A 20,894-nucleotide genomic window follows, 5' to 3' on the forward strand; every position below is an offset into this window, starting at 1 on the left:
TAGGACAGACCTGGAAAACAAGTAGCAAATGTTACGGGCCCTAGACAACGTGCGCCGATCTGCTTTGAGCCAACTAAACGTTTCCATGTGGCCTTTATGGGAAACAAATGGTGGAAGGCACGCTGTGACAGTAAAGCCCAGCCACAGACTGGTATTGACCTGTGCTTATTGAATATCACAACCCTTTTCTTCTACCTCCACTCTGGCTATTTCCATCCTGAAGTTTCTCACTTTTTTTCTCATCCTCTTTCATTCTGTCACTATGCTTTTTCCCATTTCTTGGTCTTGTTTATGCTTTTTCAAATGTTTTCCAAAGGGGTGTAACAGTTCGCAGAGGTCACGATTTGTAGCTTGGTTTGGGGGTCATGGTTTAGTACGGGTTTGGTTCAACAGGGAAACGAAAACAAAAGGTCACAGATGCGGAAGTGTAGGTTTGTGTGAGTTATTTTGAAATGAAGGAAGTGCAAGTTACAGTTTATTTTATCGATGGTATGTAGACTTGTCAATTGCCTATATCTTATTTTTTGTATCTGTAGAGTGTGATGACGTGGCTATAAGAGTCAGGGGAGGTGCATCTATCCGATAGCGACACAGCCGGTGTAGCTGTTATCTATGCTCAATGTCATATCCCCCCAATGGGTGTCACTGTGTGTTCAGTTTCTTTGTTCAGTCTGTGTGGTTTAAGGTTTCACTTCTCTTCTGTTTGTATTTTCAGACGCCCCCAACTTCCCAAATCAGCTGTTACAAGATAAAGGCTTGTCAACCACATCATTGCAGGATACTGTCATTGTCAAGAACTTGTCAGAAATAAAGCTTTAGTGGAGCAACTGTGAGCAGTGATTTTCAGTGATATTATAGGGACTTGGCCTATTTACAGCTGCTCTATTGACCCACGTCATAGCCCGCTTCCTCTAATGATCATATTCTGTAGAACCAGCTTGAACTGACTGCTACGCTTGACTCAAGTAAAACTGAGTCTAACCTTTCCAGTTTATTGTTGGGATGTTCCTAGGTGAACAATTTCATGCCCAACTAAATGCAAATTATGATCGTGTTTAGCCGACCAGACCAAAGTCAAGTAAATACATCCTGTAAACCAACTTCACACCATAAGGATGCAAAGATAGTTTACAGATTGTGGTTAATGTTAGCGGTGCTAGCCTGGCCTGACACACCATATAAACTCTTTCATATATCCATTGCAGGGATATATTTCACGTTCATCTGTGAACGCTTACATAGAAAGCGTTTGGGAAGAGCACAACTTTCAGTCTGTTACGTTCAATCAGAGCAACAAGACAAAATAAGGTGGTACGCATACACAGCTCTACAACAAACTGACAGATGAACTCTGCCATAGTGTAAGGCAGCAGATTAAGGCAGCGTTTGAGCTAAATGCTTCAGCTAAGGATGCATAGATACCGACACCAGTATTGGGTATCGGTGCGATACCAAGACTAAGTACTTGTACTCATAAAAACATAGCAGATACTAAACTTGGTATATGATTATTAGTCAAAGTTGGAGCTGCGTCTGCAGTTTGGTGATATTCTAAAATAAGTGAGGATGACAAAAGTAGTGCACACAACAAACCATGCACTGGTAAACTGTCAAGAGAAGGGATGAGGAACATATATAAAAACAGTTATGGTATCACGGAGTACTCTTATTTGTACTCGGTATCATTATGTACTCAAATGTAAGTACACGTACTAGTGCTTGGTCTGGAAAAATGTGCTAGCTTCAGCGGTAGCAGCCACTGACACTGACCTACAATACAACTCAATCCACCTGTAACAATCGCAAACTCACACTGAGGAAGGTTGGGAGGAAGGCGATATCAACATTACTGTGTGAAAATCCCTGATTCATTGCCTGTATTTTAAACACTGACACCAGCACTGAGACACAGAGGAAGGAGGCAGGGCTCCTTGGTTGTGCACTGTTGCATGGCTCTGCACATGAGGTCAAAGCACAACACTGACGACTTCTATACACTTTGCATTGTTTCTGTCATACATTACCCTGTTATTAGCCTTACACGGAAAATCTTCCATAGACAACATTTGGGAAAGGGCAGAGCCTTTGAAAAAAAACTTGGAGGGTGATTGGATGAATGTTCTGTCAGTCACATCTTTACGAGCTAATCAGAGCAACAAAAAAAGTTACATCGTAGCCACTAACGAGGGGCGCCGCTACTGACGAGTAAAATCCATAGAGAACTGCATAATGCAACCATGGCGACTGTAGACACATCAGTACCTGACTTTTGTTGTTTTTGAAAAGAAAACAACTCAATGCTGTTCTTTGTTCTTCTTTTAATGAAGAAATGTCATCAAGTTCTGATAAAACTGGCACTCTAGCAGCATCCATGCTAATGTCCTCCGCCATGGTTTCACCAGCCTCTTGTCGCTGCTTGCTTACGTCAAGACTCTGCTGTGCCCGAAAGTACTGCCCCTCAACACTGATTGGTCCTGTCACTTTCTAAACAGGCCCAAACTGTTAAAATGGGAGCTTTGCAAGATGGATTCGCCAGTGAGAAACACAGAAACAGGCAAATCCATCTGCTTTGCAAGGTTACGCTATTATGCTACTGTTACCTTCTGCTGTAGCTGGTAGATTAAGCAAATATACCCAACACTGCACAAACACCTATTTGGTGGGTAGTTAATCCCCAACCCTTGTGTTAATACCATACATCATATATGTTGCTGTTTCCCCCCCTCAGATGTATCTGTCACTTAACTGTGATGTCTAACCTGTGATATCCCAACCGTAAAAACCCCATTCATCCCCCTAGTTTTTTACTAAATCAATCTCTAAATTAAAGAAGAGTGATAGTCAACTTTTTGGGATTGTCCTGCATCCAACCTGCTTCTTCTGACATGAGGTAAGCTCTGACTGAAGATGCACTTCCTCAAGATTTCCAGAGGTTTCCGGAGGTTGTTTTTGTGTCTGGTCAGTGGAAAGAGCTGATAGGACAGCAGGTAGACGGCACGTTTTTTGGAAGGGACTGCAGTGAGTCAGCAAACAAAATGTGCTCATGGTAAAAAAATCCCAGACAGACTGAGTAATGGTCTCGGGAAGCCATACGGTAGTAAGAGTTGGTTGATTTAATAAGCATGTCTCTGGTGCTCACCTAAAAAGATGTGCCCATGTACACAGGAGTTGTTACATAACTCACATGCTCTACACTTGTCTAATAAAGCATCTCCTGGTGAAAGTGTGAATTTAGTGGTTTGAGGGGATGTTCGTTTGGGATTTTATGTTCATAAACACCCCAGTAAATAAACGTGGATGTGGTTTAGAGAGGTAATTATGGGTTGATTTGTTATACAGTCACAGTATGTACCCAGTGAAATCTGCTACAGCATCTGCAAACCATTAGGAATATGAATCATCACCCACTTCCAGACAAACTGTTTAGCACTTCCTATAAATCTAAAAACTCATGCTTTGCTCAACTATTTAGTAAGGACTATGCATCCAATAGAAAGTAGGAGGGTTGTAGACCTCCCACAGTTAAGTTTGGGTCATCAGGAGTGTTGGCAGGAAGGATAAATCGGAAACAACCCCAGCAAAAAACACCTCTCCAAGTTAGAAAATAAAAGCATGGATCATATCCAGCTCACCGCGTACCATAAATCCTAAACACTAGCATCACAGGGGAATCGTGTTAACAACAACAACAAAAAATCTTCTCTGCTTGGAGACATGTAGGGTTGACATGGGTCCAAAGCTGGGTCTCTTTTCTGTATCACAGTGACCTGGCTGGTTTCACAAGGGTTTCAGTCGGAGCGCTGGACGCCACCGAGCCATTTAATGCCTTGTTTTTAGTTTTTCCTCCTCCTTTTTTTCTTCAAGGCTTTTTGGATGGGAGCTGCTAAGCTGCCTTCGCTCTGCTTCCAATTTCCTCCTGCTCTTTTGTTCTTCCTCTTTTCTCCAGAATCTGATGAAGAGGAGTTTTTAGACGTTTCTGATGATACAGGTTTTACCCGGTCCAGATCCTTTTTATCTTTGTGCCTCTTTTTCCCATAGTACGCTCAACTTTTGTCTTGTTTTTCTCCCTCCTTTCTTCTTCCCTTTTTCTTGACCCCGCAGCCGTTCGAGCTGGAGTTTATGTAACAGCGGCAGAACTTTCCAGCTTGGAACGGCCTCACTTGAAGATAGAGCGGGGAGAATAAGTGGGAGAGAAAGAAAAAAAGAAGTGTCATGTAATAATACGCTGGCTTCACCCTGAGGCTAAACAGCACCTTACCTTGGACTTCATTATTCCAGGGCCTTCTTCACAATTCCCAAATGTAAACATATATCCACATTAGTCAACAATGTAGTAACACACATCAATTCTAAATCAAAAGCAAGAATGTGAAATTCCGAGTTTTCCCTTGACTAAAATCAAACCAGGCTTCCCTCCCAGAGCACAGGGCTGCCTGAAGGCTGCACGCCAGCTGAACTGAATGGGATATCACATTTGCCAATGCCAAGCATGAACCTGCCATGTGTGTGTCATATCAAAATCTTTGAGTGACAAAACAAACCTTCAATAAAAAAGCAAGACCATATTTCTAACATTTAAAGCCTGATATCTGAACCTCTGACAGCATGAATCCAGAAACAATCTCAAACGCTCTTTGCCTTCAGCAAGCCATTGATTATCCGCCCACTTCAAGCACCTTTCACACACAGTCAGTGTGATTGTAAGGGGTCTGGATGTCCTATTATGCAGGCTACACATTCAGGTCTGTGAGTAAACTTTCCATATAAAACTCTTCATGCTGTCACTGGAGGAAGAGGCTGACTGAATGCAATATTAAACTTAAAAACTAACCCTAAGTAGAGCCAATGTGTTGTTGTTTTGAAACATCTTAATAGTCAATCAATTTCTGCATAAATCATTAACTAGTTGACCATCAAAATAGTTGTCATTTGCAGCCCTAATGTAAACAGTGTTGTTAATGTAATATTTAGTTTATTACTGTGGTCATGTGTATCGATACAGAACAAGACAGAAATACCTGCTGCTCACTAAGGACCAAAGTTTCGACCTGCTGACAGTGCTAAAGGACATCAGGGTAACCTGACATGCCAGATGTGTTTCACACATCCATCTGGGAAGGCTTCAACAGGAAACATTTGAGAAAAGGCAGAGGATTTGAAAAAAACCTGGAGTGTGATTGGATGAATGTTCTATCTGTCACATCTCTACGGGCCAATAAGAGCAACAAAACACGTGATGTAGCCGCTATCGAGCTGCGCATGCACAGCTACTGAGGAATAACATTAAACATGGTGACTATAGACATGTAAGTACTCGACTTTTGTCTTTTTTTTTAAAAGAAAACAACTTAATGCTGTTCTTTGTTCTTCTTTAACAAAGAAATGTTGTTAAGTTGTGATAAAACTGGCGCTTAAGCAGCATCCACGCTAATGTCTTCCTCCATAACGGCACCAGCTCTTGCTGGTGCTTGTTTACGTCAAGCAGCAACCTCCGGTCCTGAAAAATGAAGCCAATGCGGAAGTGCAAAAACTTGCTATACAATGAGTGTCCACTTGAGTCTGGCTGCAGGAACACAGGAAGTCTCGTCTGCACACATGTTAAACAGCCGGTTTTGACACAAGAAATAAACTGGTTTACAGCCTGGTTCAAAACACCAAACGTGTCTCATTAGCTAGTGTCTTATTGTGCTCCCACTGTACGGGGGGTGAATTTTTTGTACCACGATCGTTTAGATTATATTTAAGATGAAAGCTGATTGGTGCGTCTCATTTGATTGACAGATAGATCGGCAGGCAGAGGCTCCGTTTCTGTCAACCAGAATGCTAGCTAGCAGGCTGACAGGAAGTCGCGCTTAGTGGGCGGGCCGTTAGGTTGATCCAAAGTTCAGTTGAGGGCGCGATTTCAATATGGAAGCCTTCACGGATTGGCCTCAAGAGCTGTTTGAGTCCATCTATTCTAAGCAGACCACTGACGTCACACGGGGTTTGTCCAATTCTTTCTACAGTCTATGGTTTACGTCACGACTCTGCTGTGCCTGAAAGTACTGCCCTTCGTAGCTGATTGGTCCAGTCACTTTCTAACCGGGCCCAAACGGTTCAGATGAGAGCTTAACAAGATGGATTCACCAGAGAAAAACAAGGAAACGGGCGTATCCATCTGCTTTTAACATCATGGTACATGACTCATAAAACCTACATGCCAGCAAAGGCATTCTTTGAATAGATGATGGGATGTTTGACTAAATACTGTGCTGTATAAAAGCATTTACTCCCTTCCTGATTTTATATTTTTTACATATTTGTCACACTTAAATGTTTCTGATCATCAAACAAATTTTAATATTACACAAAGATAACCTGAGTTAATACTAAATGCAATTTTTAAATGAGGATTTCATTCATTCAGGGAAAAGAAGCCATTGCAAAACTATCTGGCCCTATGTGAAAAAGTAATTGCCCTCTTAACTTAATAACTGGTTGTGCCACCTAAGTTAAGTTATTATCAGCTAAAACTAACTAAATAAAATAAATAACTACAATTTAAATTCAAAAATCATTTTAATAACTGAAACTTAATAAAAAACTAAGCTTTACCGAAAAAATGAAAACTAACTAAAACTGTAATGTGCACTTACAAAACTAACTAAAATAAAATAAAAATGGAGACAAAATCTCCTTAGTTTAAGTCTTTGACACAGTCAAACTGACTGGCACTTACACCCAAGTCTGGGGAGTGTAAAGTTGGCTGATTTGATTGGTTAAGACTTCACACAGTGGTAGTTTAATGTCTGTAATTGTATTCAAACATCATCTTTAAATAAATAAAATGATAAGTGAAGAGTAGCCTGTTTGAATATGATTTTAAAAATTTATAATGTTCACTCAGTCTGGACATCTATCTGTAAAAAAATAAAACTAACACTAAAACTAATAAAAACTAAACTAATATGACACATTTTTGCAAAATATAAACTAAACTAAACTAACAAGCCAGCAGTCAAAACTAATAAAAACTAAACTGAAATCGAACACAGAAAGTGAAAACAAAATAAAAATAAAAACTAATGAAAAATTCAAAACTATTATAACTGTGATGCCACCCTTGGTGGCAACAACTGCAAACAAGCATTGCAAGAACTGGCAATGAGTCTTTCTCATCGCTGTGGAGGAATTTTGGTCCCCTCGTCTTTTCAGAATTGTTTTATTCAACCACACTGGAGGGTTTTCGAGCATGAACGGTCTGTTTAAGGTCATGCCACAGGATCTCAAACAGATTTAAGTCCAGACTTTGACTAGGCCACTCCAGAACTCTTCATTTTAGTTTTTTATAAGCCATTCTGAGGTGGACTTGCTGGTGTTTTACAGATCATTGTCCTGCTGTACAACCCAAGTGCTCTTGAGCCTGAGGTCACAAACTGATGGTTGGACATTCTCCTTCAGGATTTTCTGGCAGAGAACAGAATTCATGGTTCCATCAATTATGGCAACACATCCAGGTCCTGAAGCAGCGAAGCAGCAAAGCAGCCCCAGACCACCACACTGCCACTACCATGTTTTACTGTTGGTGTGATGTGTTTGTGATGAAATCCTGTGTTAGCTTTACTCCAGATGTAATGGGCTGCACACCTTCCAAAAGTTAAACTCTTCTCTCGTCAGTCCACAGAATATTTTTCCCAATGAGTTGGGGATCATCAAGATGTTTTCTGGCAAACACGAGACTAGCCTTTGTGTTCTTTTTGGTCTTCTTGGTGGTTTTGGACTTTGAACTCTCCCATGATGCCATTTTTGCCCAGTGTCTTTCTTGTGGTTGAATCATGTACTGACCTTTACTGAGTCAAGTGAGGCCTGCAGGTCTTTAGATGTTGTTCTGGGTTCTTTTGTGACCTCCTGGATGAGTCGTCAATACACTCTTGGAGTAATGTTGTTTGTCCAGCCACTCCTGGGAGAGTTCATGAATGCTTCGAGTTTTCTCCATTTGTGTATAATGTCTTTCACTAGGGTTAGCTGGAGTCCCAAAGCCTTGAAAATGTCTTTGTAACCCCTTCAGACTGATAGATGTCAATGACTTTGTTACTCATGTTCTTGATTTCTCTAGATGTATTGCTTTTTGAGATCTTGTAGCCTGCTTCACTTTGTCTGACAGGCTCTATTTAAAGGGTTTCCTGATTCAGCAGGTTGGGCAGTAATCAGGCGGGTGTGGCGGGTGAAATCGAACTCAGCTGTCCAAAAAATGTGGTTAGTTACAGTTAATTCAGATTAAAAAAAATACATCAGGAAGGGGCAAATACTGTACTTTTCACAGCACTGTAATGCCTATACTTTGACCTCGGAGTAAAAGTTGAAAAACTAACAGAAAAAAAGAAGGAATCAGAAAAATTACGATTCAATGATTAGAACCAACCATTTGAACATTCATGAAGAGGAAGGCTAGATTAGACAGTACCAGAAAACATCCACAGCAGCCTTCCCAGGTCTGGAATCAGTCTCTGGACAGAGGAAACCAAGACAAACTTGTACCAGAATGATGGGAGGAGAAAAGCATGGAAAAGGAAAAGAACAGCTCATGATCTGAAACATACCACATCATCTGTCAAACATGGTGAAGGCAGTGTTATGGCATGGGCGAGTATGGCTGCCAATGGAGTGGGCTTAGTGATGTTTATTAATGATGATGTGACTGCTGACAGAGGTAGCAGGATCAGCTCTGATGTGTATAGGGATATACTCTTTGCCAACATTAAGCCAAATGCCAGGACGGTGCTTCACAGTGTAGATGGATAATGGCCCAAAGCATTCTGCGAAAGCAACAAGAGAGCTTCTAAAGGCAAAGAAATGGAATATGCTTCGATGGCCAAAGCTGTCTCCTGATCTCTACCCAACAGAGCATGCTTTTACATTACTGAAGACAAAAAATGAAGGCAGAACGACCCATAAACTAAGAGCAACTGAAGGTGGTTCCAGGAAATGCCTGGCAAAGCATACCAGAGAGGATATTCAGAACATGGTGGTGTCCATGAGCTCTAGTCATTGAAGTGTTATAAATAAAATGGCTGAATACATTTCTGTGAAACCACTTGAGTTAAAGCTGAAAGTCTACATGTCAGTCATAACTTGATTGTTTTATTTCTATTCAGTTCTGATAGTGAATTAAAAGCAAATTGATTAAAAAAGTCTCCGTCCAAATACTTTTGGACATAGCTGGATGTAACTGTAAATTTTAGTTTGGACAGAGGTGGTGAATCAGTTGTCACTGATATCTCTATTGCTGTTATGTCAAATAAATATTATAAATCGGTTCTTTTTCGAGGCATTACGTTCTTCATACACAGAATATCACTCAAACACTGCTGAAATGTGCAGCTGTTGGTGCGTCCAACATGTAAGCCTTCAAAATGTTTCTGTTCCTGCCAAGTTCAAGACCTCTTATTCACCTGCTGGGCAGAGACTCAAAGGCCTCGTGGTGATGAGAGATTTTTGCCATGTGCCGTATATATACAGCAGAGCAATATGAGCAGGCCTCTTCTCAGCTGAAACCAAAAAATAGTTGGTTCTTCTTCGTGAACCGGGACATCATTAGTGGGTGTGCCATATTCAAGATTGTTGCAATTTGGTTGTGATCTGGGCATAGACAGAATTCCAGGTGAAGCAGGAGAGTAGTACAAGGAAGAGCAGGTTATATGCCGAACTTGCGGAGGATATGGCAAAGACTGGGTTCACCCGAACGCCAGCCCAAGAAACTGACGAAGGAATGGCGGGACTGCAAGAAAGACAGACATATTTGCCTGTGTTGTGTTTACTTCTGCCTGAGTAAGGTGGAGTGATGTCCTCCCACTTTGTTTCACTTAAACTGGTGTGAACACAGGCTGGTTTGCCAGAAAGAACCAAGGTTCTGAGACTCCAGAATGGAGCAAGAACCAGAACCATATAGGTCTGAAAGCTCTATCTGATGACCCAAATGTAAGTACTCAAATTTGGTCTGGAAAAAATGTGGTATTGGTGCATTTGGGGATGTCAGACCATGATAAGATGTAACAAAATGTTATTTATTCTTACAATAAGGATTTTTGTAAAGCCTATTATGGACCATCATTTCAAACAAAGGAAGAAGTTCTACTTCACTTTATGAACATAAAAGGGTGCAAGAGTACATGCATACCTGTATGTATTTATTGTCCTCTGAATGCAGCACATGCACACAAAATTACTTGTTTTTACTCTCGAAAGGCGATGTTCTTGCCAAACCTGAAACTGAATGTTCAACTTTTCCTTTCCGGTTTCCTTGCTCATGTCATTCAGTAATGTGAGCACTGTGCCAAAAGTTTTTCTTAATTTTATGGCCTTGAAAACCTGACGTTTGTGTCTGCGTGAGTACATAGTGAATTTCCCCCTCCACACGTGTACATGTGCATCTGCTTCACCTATGTGCCTCCCTGTGTGATTTCGTTACTCATTCGATGTTGAGGTGCTGAAAGCACTCTCTGCGGGCCTCATAACGCACAAACCTTTTTCCAATTAGCTTGCCAGGTTTGACTCAGTGTTGCTTGGATCTACTGTAAATCTGACCCAGACAAAAACACCCACTGGGTCCTGCTCCAAAGGGACAGATTCAGAGAGGAAGAGGAGGAAGCTGTCAAAAGCTGTGTAGCATTTTGTCGGATGGTTTCCGAGCCTCTCATGCTGCAGGTCAACGTCTGGCCCACTGACTGTCAGCATCCACATCATTTAGACAGTTACAGGCTGTCATATGGTTTCATGCAGGAAAAATATTAAGAAAGCCAGTTTGGTCTTTGTGACCATGTTACAACCGCACACGCGCACATCTGCAGCAACAAACAGAACCATGCAAACATTTAATATTCTCTCTCAGGACTGACAGAACTGGAAGCATGTTTGCAGAATGGTGTCTTGTTTTTAAGTCAACAGCAGGAAGCGGATTGTCACAGAGTGAGTTTTCTTTGTTTGTTGGCATTTCCAGCCACTGTCATCTGAGCTCACTGTGGTTTATATTGCATTGTAACTTTGAACCGATTTTATTGGTAATATGTTTTCAGACCATGAAATAATTTCCTACCCCCCCCCCTTTAATTCTATGAAAGCATTTCTGTGATTCAGAAATGTAACCATAATTAGTTAAAACCAAAATTGTATTGTGAGGAAACAAAGGAAAGTGAAACATAATAACTGAAAACAGTCTGTTTTCAGAATACCACATTTGGTTTCTTTTGCACTTGGTATGCAGAATGCACCACTGAGACATTTTCAGTAGACATAAAAGCCAGTAGAGCTGAATGAATGAGACCTGGATGTCCTCTGAGATGTACTCTGGAAGCCAAAAGCATGACTCCAACTGCAAGGTAGCATCCAAAAATCACAAATTTTCCTTTGCTTTTATCTCTCTATTGTTTGTCTCCATTTTATCTGCTGTTTGGCAGGTACAGAGGAGTGCAAATGGACAATGTTGTAAGAAATATCAGGAAAACACTGCACTTTAGAGCAGTGCATGTGGCTGGAACGAGGGACCAGTTCATGTTTGTTCATAATATTTCTTCATATGATGCGTAATATTCTTACTCTGAATCAGAACATTTAATCCATACTTTGTGTTGAGTTTAGTACAAGGCTTCTCATAAAAGGAGGAAAAAAAGGAAACTTTATTGGGCCTAAGTCTCAAGGGTGGCCAATGGAGGTTGGGAAAAATGGTTCACGCCAGTGTTGGATGGTTTTCTTTTGACCTAAACACTAGTGTTGTAGTACTCGAGAATGGTCTTGGTCTTGAGACTGGTCTCAAGACAACATATTGGATGTCTTGGTCTTGTCTCAGACTCAAGAGCATTTTTACTCGGTCTTGTCTCGGTCTCGGACTGGCCGGACTCCGGATTTTCCATCAAGACCAGTCGAGGCCAGCCCTGATCCGCTATTCTTAGACTTCATTAATGTGATAATAAGGAGAAGCACTTGCTAGAACAACGAATAGCAACACCTTCAAAAACTCTGACATCAGTCCATCTTATTTCTAGTCAGAAATACAGAAAACACCTTGTTTTTCTGTCAAATTTATTAAAAAGAAAACAAAAATTAAAGTAAGAATGCTCTATAACTGTTCAACCTTGTCATGATTTTTTAAAATTTTTTTTGTGATGTTGGTATTGTCTCGGTCTCGGGCAAGTCTCAGTCTTCACTCCCAAAAGTCTTAGTCTTGTCTTGGTATCGGTGCACTCTGGTCAGAAGCTGAACGTGAGGATGGAAAGTAAGGGTCTGTCCAGTAGAAGTGGGGTATAGTGGGTTTGTAGCAAGGTCAGCTGATAAAGAGCAGGGAGTGCAGGGACGGAGTTTAGAGACCACAGTTAAGGTGATTTCAAATGAAGCAGTTCAGGACAGTCAGTGCATTTGGATTAGGAGGAACAAAGCTAGATAGGGGCAAAATAATGATTGAGGGAAACCTCTCTGTTTCTTTTCTCATACTCTGCTCTTTCCTTTTTTGTCTTCACTTATGAAAAAAAGAGAGTAGAGGGAGGTAGAGCGTAGACCTAGTCTGATGAGGGTGAGTGCTTGCCCCAGTCAGGGCACTTCACCCTAACTCTGCCCCCCCGACCCTCTTGCACCTATACCAGGAATAGCTGTCTTGTTGTAGTTTTGCTTGCATTTACAGAGCCTGTGACTGTTGAAGTTGGAATTGCTGTTTGGGCTGTGATAGCCTTGAAAGGGAGAGGATGTCTTTGTTGGGGGATGAGAGCAAGCATGGAGGGGGGTAGCTCTGGGACACTGAAGACCACTGTTCAGCTCTCTGGAGGTGTCGTGGGACTAACTGAACGAAACATTGACAAAGGGAGGTTTCCAATGGACAACACTGGCAAAGTATTGGCTCTTTGCTGCCCATTGGTCTGCATGGTTAAACTATGGAGGCATATAGTAAGGATTTAACTGGGTTCAGGGCTTACCTTTTCTTTAGGGCATTCCTCTAGGGCTTGTGTTGACCAGATCTTGGGCATCACTGTATACTATGATGTCTTGTTTATCATGTATTTCAAATCAGCATTTTTATAAAGGAAATGGACTCAGTATAAAAATACCCAATTGTGAAAGTAACATTAACAGGAATGTCAATTATAGTAAGCAACTTAAACCTCTTCTTTGAGCCAGACAAGCACCAATGCATGCATCATTGCCAATGTCAAATTTTGTGCAAACATCGAAGCCTCTGGCTTCAGCTTTTTCTTTGATGGTGCAACCAGATCTAAGTTTAACCCAAAATTTATTCTAGACAATTTTAACCCAGATTTAAGGCCCGATTGGACTGGATTCAAGGCCTGTCTGAACAAAATATTTGTTGAAATAATTCTCATATATTTGACATTGGTACAATTAATTTATTGCTCCCTATCTAATCACAGTCTTAACTTGCAAAGCCAATGGGCTGACCAGCTTCCATGTCTTTTATCAGTTGGATCCATCTTGTAAAGCTTCTGAAATATTTATGCAAGGTCCTAGAATGACTGGACCACTCAGCACTATTTGAGGGGAATGTGGCAGTAGCTACAGAGGGGGTTCAGTTGTACTGCAAGCAGGTACCCCTGAATAATGGCGACCTACAGTTAGCTTGGATAAAGCCATGGTGGCTTTTTCCCCACTGGACCAGATTTCGTCCATCCATCCACCAATCCATCCATCCATCCATCCATCCATCTTCTTCTGCTTAGCCGAGGGTCACAGGGGCAGCTATAAGAAGGAAAGCCTAGATCTCTCTCTCCCTGGCCACTTCGTCCAGCTCTTCCCGGGGGGGTCCCAAGGCATTTCCAGGCCAGCTGGCAGCTGCTTTACTGCAAGTCCCTCCCGGATGACTGAGCTTCTCACCCTATCTCTAAGGGAGAGCCCAGACACCCTGTGGAGGAAACTCATTTCAGCCGCCCGTATCTGTGATCTTGTTCTTTCGGTCACTACCCACAGCTCGTGACCATAGGTGAGAGTAGGAATGTAGATCAACCGGTAAATTGAGAGCTACTCAGCTCTTTCTTTACCATGACAGACCAATGCAGAGACCGCATCACACCGATCCGCCTGTCGATCTCCTGCTCCATTCTTCCCTCACTCACGAACAAGACCTTGAGATACTTGAACTCCTCCACTTGGGGCAGGATCTCATTCCCAACCTGAAGAGGGCATTCCAGCCTTTTCCTGGACAAGATTTCCTTGTTAAAAGAACAGCAATGAACATCATTTGAAATGATTGGTGAAGAGTTTTTTCACCAGCTGGCTCCAATGATAGTTGGCCTCAGAAGCTTACATTATGTGGTTTACTCTCTGGATTGCACATGCCCACTATGTCATAAGTTTAGCAGCAGAACTTTTGTCCCATCACTGTAAAAGTTTTTTTTCAAAGGTTCTGCAGACTTTGGGTGGTTGCCAGATGGATGTGAAACATTAACCATGCAATGCACAAGTAAAACGGTCTATCTGGCGTGTGTCAGATTAGTCAGAGCTTTGCATAATTGTAAATATTGAACATATCTGATATAAAATAGAATCTCCACTGTTAAAGCATTACTGTAAACACCAGGTGTGTGGTCTTACAGACCAAAAGTCAAATTGTTTAGTGTGGGCCCCTTTGAAATATCAAAAGTCAGTTGAATCAGTTAAGATTTGAAAACCGTCCAGTGTGCAGCAAGTCTTGCTCCAACACCTGAGGCCAGAGGCACCAACCTCCTGATGGCAACACCTCTCCCATGAATGCTTGATCCGCTAGGGTGGACCTGGTAATGGAAGCTCAAAGAGTGGACTGTTCAGGGACACAACCCCCCCATTCACGCCCAGCTCTGGTGCTGCACGGTCTGGTTCAACTTTACAACATCAAGGGGGGCGGGGGGTCTTAAAAACATGCCCTGTCACTACACAACCTCTAAAAAATGTCACTGATTTGCACATAAGCACACACCTGCCCATGGCTTACAAACCCCAAACACGTGCTTGAAGGAAGGTGGGGTCATGGTTGAGGCAGGGTATTTATATCATGACATCATCAGGCCAGGTGATGGAGTGCTGTGTCACCTTGTGTTTGCTTTTCCAGCACTTACTATATTAGCAATAACACCAGCTCTGGGAAAACATGTCAGATGAGGATATAACTGGAACTGGCACACAGCGGTGAGGAAAGAACATAAAGTAAAAGCACAGTGGTTGAATTTGTTCAAAATAAATACACGTTTGAACACAGTGTATACTTACAAGAAGGTGCCGTCAGTCACAGTTTCAGCTCCCGTCACCAGTGCCCCCTCCTCTTCCCCCCTTCCTTAACACCTCAATGCCCCCTGATCTCCTCCCACACACACCATAACACCAACGATGTGCTTCTCCAAACATGTGATATACCTCCCAACACTCCTATACTCAGCAGTCTGTGTGAAAGTCATTTACATCTACTGTCAAACCTCATAGGATGTTTTATTCTTTTATTGACTTTATAAATCAGTCATGGTCAATATAATTTGGCTTTTTCTCAGGTGACTGTAGTATAAAGACACCTGTACCTAGAAGATCCAGTCACTGGTGAATCAGTATTCCTGCCTACCATTACACCATGAAGACAAAAGAACACTCCAATTATCTCAGAGAAAAGGTTATTGAGAAGTATATGTCAGAGGATGGAGACAAAAAACTTCCAAGGCACTGAAAATCCACCAAAGTTCAGTTAATCCCATTATCAAAAAATGAAGGCATATTGCACATGTAAATTGTCTAGATCAGGCTGTTCTCACAAGCTAAGTGAGTGTTCAAAAAGGAGACTGGTGAGAGAGGCAACCAAGACACCTATGACTAGTCTGAAGTAGTTCCAAGCTTCAGCAGCTGAGACGGGAGAGGCTGCAAACAACAACTGTTGCCGGGTTCTTCACCAGTCAAAGCTTTATGGGAGAGTGGCAAAGAGAAAGCCATTGTTGAAGAAAACTCTGATTAAATCTCAACTACAGTTCACTAACAGGCATGTGGGAGACTCCCCGGTCAAGTGGAAGAAAGTTCTTTGGTCTGAAGAGACTAAAATGGTGCTTTTTGGCCATCAGACAAGATGCTATGTTTGGTAGACACCAAATGCTGCAAAAATGAAGCACGGTGGTGGCAGCATCATGCTGTGGGGATGCTTCTTGGCAGCTGGCCCTGGAAGGGTGGTAAAGGGAGAGGGTAATATAAATGTGGCAAAATATAGGAAAATCCTGGGAGACAATCTTATTTAGTGTGGAAGGGAACTATGGCTTGTGACAAGATTTATTTTCCAGCAAGACAATACCTAAAGGATACAGGGAAAGCTACCCTGAAATGGTTTGAAGACAACAAAGTCAATGTTCTGGAGTGGCCGAGTCAAAGCCCAGACAGGCCTGACAGTGCAGCCTGACAGAGCTTGAGCAGTTTTCCAAAGAAGAATAGAGTAAGACTGCAGTGTCCAGATGTGTAAGCCTGATTGAGACATATCCACACAGAATCACTGCTGCGATTGCAGCCAAAGGGACTCTACTAAATACTGACTTTATGCTGTCACTTTATTTACATCACATATTTCTATTAAATTGACATAACTTTGTAAAGGTCTGTTTTCATTCTGACAAAGAAGTTTACATTACAAAAACCTTTTTGCTGAGATGCTTGTAGTGTTCTTTTGTCTTCATGGTGTAATGGTAGCCAGGAATACTGATAACCAGTGACTGGACCTTCCAGACACAGGGGTCTTTAGACTACTGTCACTAGAGGCACATTCACTGCACTCAGGTGATCCTTATTTCACTAAATGTAAGACTACTAGCACCAGATGCCTGGAACTCTGTTGAATTAGGTCAGGTTAGTCAGGTTAGGTCAGTCACTTTTAATGGGGTGAATAGTTACTTTTATGCTATCACTTATTTTACATTATATTGTAGAAACCAGTCTTCCCTTTGACATTAAAGAGGTTTTTGTAGTTTTTGTATCAAAAAAAACAAACAAATAATGTTGATAATGGTTGATTTATAAAATCAATAAAAGGCTAAAACATCCAAGGGGGTGAATACTTTCTATAGGCACGGTAGATGCTGAGCATATATAGAAAGCCCTCTCAGGTAGCAAGTTAGCAATTAGCTGACTGGTTGGTTGAACAGTGACACATGAACAAATTTTACAGCTCCGTGCATTTTAGTCATACTCTGTGCTTTACTATGTGTACAACTGAGAAGAATGGCATACCTTTAGCTGTTGGTAATATCAGAAGGCAAAGGACAATACTAGTAAAAGCACTAAGTGGTCACTCGTTTTGTGGTATTAGGTTGGCCAGTAAGTGTATAATCAACCTTTTTGTTAACAGGGTTCTTTATAGAAAACACCAGTAGTGTGAAACAGATGCTAACAGTAGGGAAGAGATTTGCTGAAATTTGTGGCAACTAGTCAAACCTTTCAATTTGCTGGATTTAGAAACAGTGAATGAAAGGGAAGGGAATGGAAGACTGCCGAAAAAGGTGATAATTGAGTAGGTTTGGAAGGTTTACCCAATTTTCTTTTTTAACCATTGTATGATCGTTTCTTTGTATAACGAATTAAGTCTGAATATCTGAGATTCAGCCTGGCCTCCAGTACTTATTTCCACCAGAAAGACTGTGGTCAGCAGTGCTAGGTGTTGATGCTTGAATCAGCAAGGAAAGAATGACGAGTGTAAATTGGAGAACTCCGTGTAAAGTGAGTCATTCATTTGCACCTCTTCATGGAGTTGTCTACCTTATTTTTTAAAAGGTGCATTGTATCTAAAAATAGGAATGCTTGGAAAACTGCATCTGATATTTCCATTTTCACATTGAAGGCACTTACGTCAAGTGACGGGTTTAAACAGAACTAATGGTGGTGTAATGTTTTTAAATACACATCACACCATTAGTCGTCCCACCCTTGCCACTTGTGTACTAAAGGCCAAGTAGGCTGGTTACACTAACCAGCAGCTCAAAATGAAGTCAATAATTATTTCCATCCTGAAAGTGCTTTTGTGGCTATGAATGAGTACAGTCTCTCTATAGTAGACAGTTCACTTAGAGAGAAAGATTTTGCTCAGATCACTGAATGCATTGGCCCAAATTCCACTCTTTAGATAGGAGTTAGGTTTGCATTTAATCTGTAAATCAGGGTCCCAGAGTCTGGAGGAAGAGTGAAGAGGTGCCGAATCCAAGGTGTTTGAAGTCCAGTGTGGAGTTACAGTCAGTGATGGTGTGGGATGCCATGCCATCTTCTGGTTTTGGTCCAACATCCATGTTTCTTCTCCAGCAGGGTTTGACACCTGCTTACAGTGTCAGAACTTCTGGTTACTGGTTTGCTGACCATGATATGAAGGCCAGTACATAGCGAGTCTGTTTCTTCTGTGTGTCACAGCCTGTTGGAGAAACAAAGTCCTTCTTTTAAGTTCAGTCTTTCTTGTTTCATGGGGTTATGAGTAGGAATGTTCTTAGGCCTCCATTCGCCTAAGCACCAAGTTAAATTCTGTTTAACCAACTAGTCTAAAGAAAAGAAAATACTTAGAAAACAGTCTGATTCATCACAGTGTCATTGTGTTAGCAGGTGTGATATACTGGGTAGAGCGTAGCATTAGCAGCTAGTGCTGCCAGCCTTCATTCCTCTATGCAGATTAATATCAACCCTCGGTTAGTGGCCTCTTTTCACTTGGGTTGAGTAGTTATATGTAAGTTCAGCCCTTGAAAGCCACTTTATTTCCATTAATTACTTTAAAAAACAACACACTAAATGCTACGTTTTTCACTGTTTACGTCTGATGAAGTGCCGGGGGAAAGCTCTGAACGGAAGGCAGTGGCCGTTGACTGAAGCAACAGCGGCCTCTAGTGGCGGGAGGTTCATGAAAGAGCATTATAGACCAGGGTTTCAAGCCTGTGTTTATAAAAAAGTATATAGAAATAATTAGTTAAACTGACTCTTAAAACTTGTGCCGGCTAATTTGATAAATGAATTTAACTGTTTAACTGCGCACATCCCTAGTTCTGAGCATAATTTTTTATTGCCTATGGTTGAAATCCACAGAATGCATGGGTTCAACTCGATATCTAAAGTGAAGTTAGAGTGTGAAGGGGAGAGAAAAAGAGCTGTAACCACTACTCTGCCTGCTTTGATGTTGTAAAATTACATTTACATACAGTGCTTAACAAATTTATTAGACCACCCTAACCCTAACCGAAGTAAGGTTTATGCCACAGCTGCCCTAAATTAACAGCATTGGTAATTAACAAAATCATTTTTTATGTTTCTGCAATGGTTAATACACCAATATGTAGAAGCTCTTTCACAGAAATGAAATTTCAAATTTACTGATTTACAAAAAACCTGAAAAAAAAATAGTAAAGCTCATTATTATTATTTATTGATTAATATGTCAAATTATAGTTATTTACTTGCATTCTTGAAGAGAAAAATGAGTTTTAGTGATTGAATGTTATGCTTGATTAATTTCTGACTTCTCAGAGAAGCCCAGTGAGCCGGCTCAAATTTGGATGAATTCAGTTTGAAATTCCTCATTCTTGTTCAAAATGGTAAAACGTGGAGAGCTGACTGAAAACTTCATGATGCTGGATGGTCTCTGAAACAAATATGACAGGTGGTCTAATAACTTTGTTGAGCACTATATAAAAAAAAAATCATTATTAGAAATATAATGTATTAGGGCATACCTAAAATATTTTACAAATGAAGATACTTTATTAAAACGTGAAAAAAAAGTTTATCATGAAGTTAATTATTTACATTTTTTTAGTTGAAAAAAACCCCAACGTTTTTGAGTTTTTAAATAGTCTTCCCACAATAGTACAAAATCAGAATTTTAGAAATTGAAAATTTAAAAAAACAAAGTTGTCATTCCCAAATTTTAAAAGTCTTACATTTTGAAAACTGAAACTTAATAAAAATGTAAAGTTTTTAAAATCCTACATTAACAACAGCGTTAAGTAAAAAAAATTACAAGAAACCTAACTGTAAACAGTGATTAGATTTCGACTTTATAATCTCAATAATTCCAAGTTTTCATTTATGTACAATTACAATTTTTAAAGTAAAAAAAAAATCTGTTTTTCTAATAGATTAATGACTTTTTGAACATATGAATCTCAAGATTTTTCTTGAAAATCAACAATATCAATTTTTTCAATAGTGACCCTAATACACTACTGTAACATAGATCTGTTGTCAAGAACAAGAGATACCTGTTATGATGGGACTTTGTAAAGGGAAACAACTGAAACTGCTGTTTTCTTTTTCCAAGTGTGTCCGGGTGGGACCTTAGCTTTTCTTAGGTGGCTTTCACACTAGGGGCCCGGTCCCGAATTCGAGTTCACTTGAGACTGAAGTCCGGTTTGTTTTGGTAAATGTGAATGCAAACGAACTGCGCCCAGGCACAGGGCCCAGGCCCTCGTGGGGAGGTGGTCTCAGTGGGCGATTCAAGTGGACTCTGGCACAGTTCAAATGAGATGGAAATGCAACCGCACCCCTTTGGGACAGAGTATTGTATCAGCTTTGTGACATCATCTTTAAATAAAAACTTCTTTCGGATTAAAACAAAAACAATCTTTGCTCGGGTCATGACCAGAGTGGTTGCCATGGTAACGTCTTCTTCTCCTCCTTGGCGGGGTTGTAAACCAGCTATGTGCATACTCCCACCTGCTTTTTCAGATAAAGTGCAGACGCAAGTGGACCCGTACATGGTTCAATGTTGCTAGTGTGAAAGCAAGCCAGCGGGGGAAGGGGGTAGGAGAGGAATCACGCCGTGGCGCAGTTCTAAACAATTGGGCCTAATGTGAAAGCACCCTTAGATACAATAGGTGGGCCCTAAGGAAAAAGGTTGGGGACCACTGATCTAAGCAGTTCCACAGGATGATTGCCTTTCTGCCATTAATACAGTC

Source organism: Cheilinus undulatus, linkage group 16, assembly GCF_018320785.1.
Source record: "Cheilinus undulatus linkage group 16, ASM1832078v1, whole genome shotgun sequence".
Taxonomy (NCBI): Eukaryota; Metazoa; Chordata; class Actinopteri; order Labriformes; family Labridae; genus Cheilinus; species Cheilinus undulatus.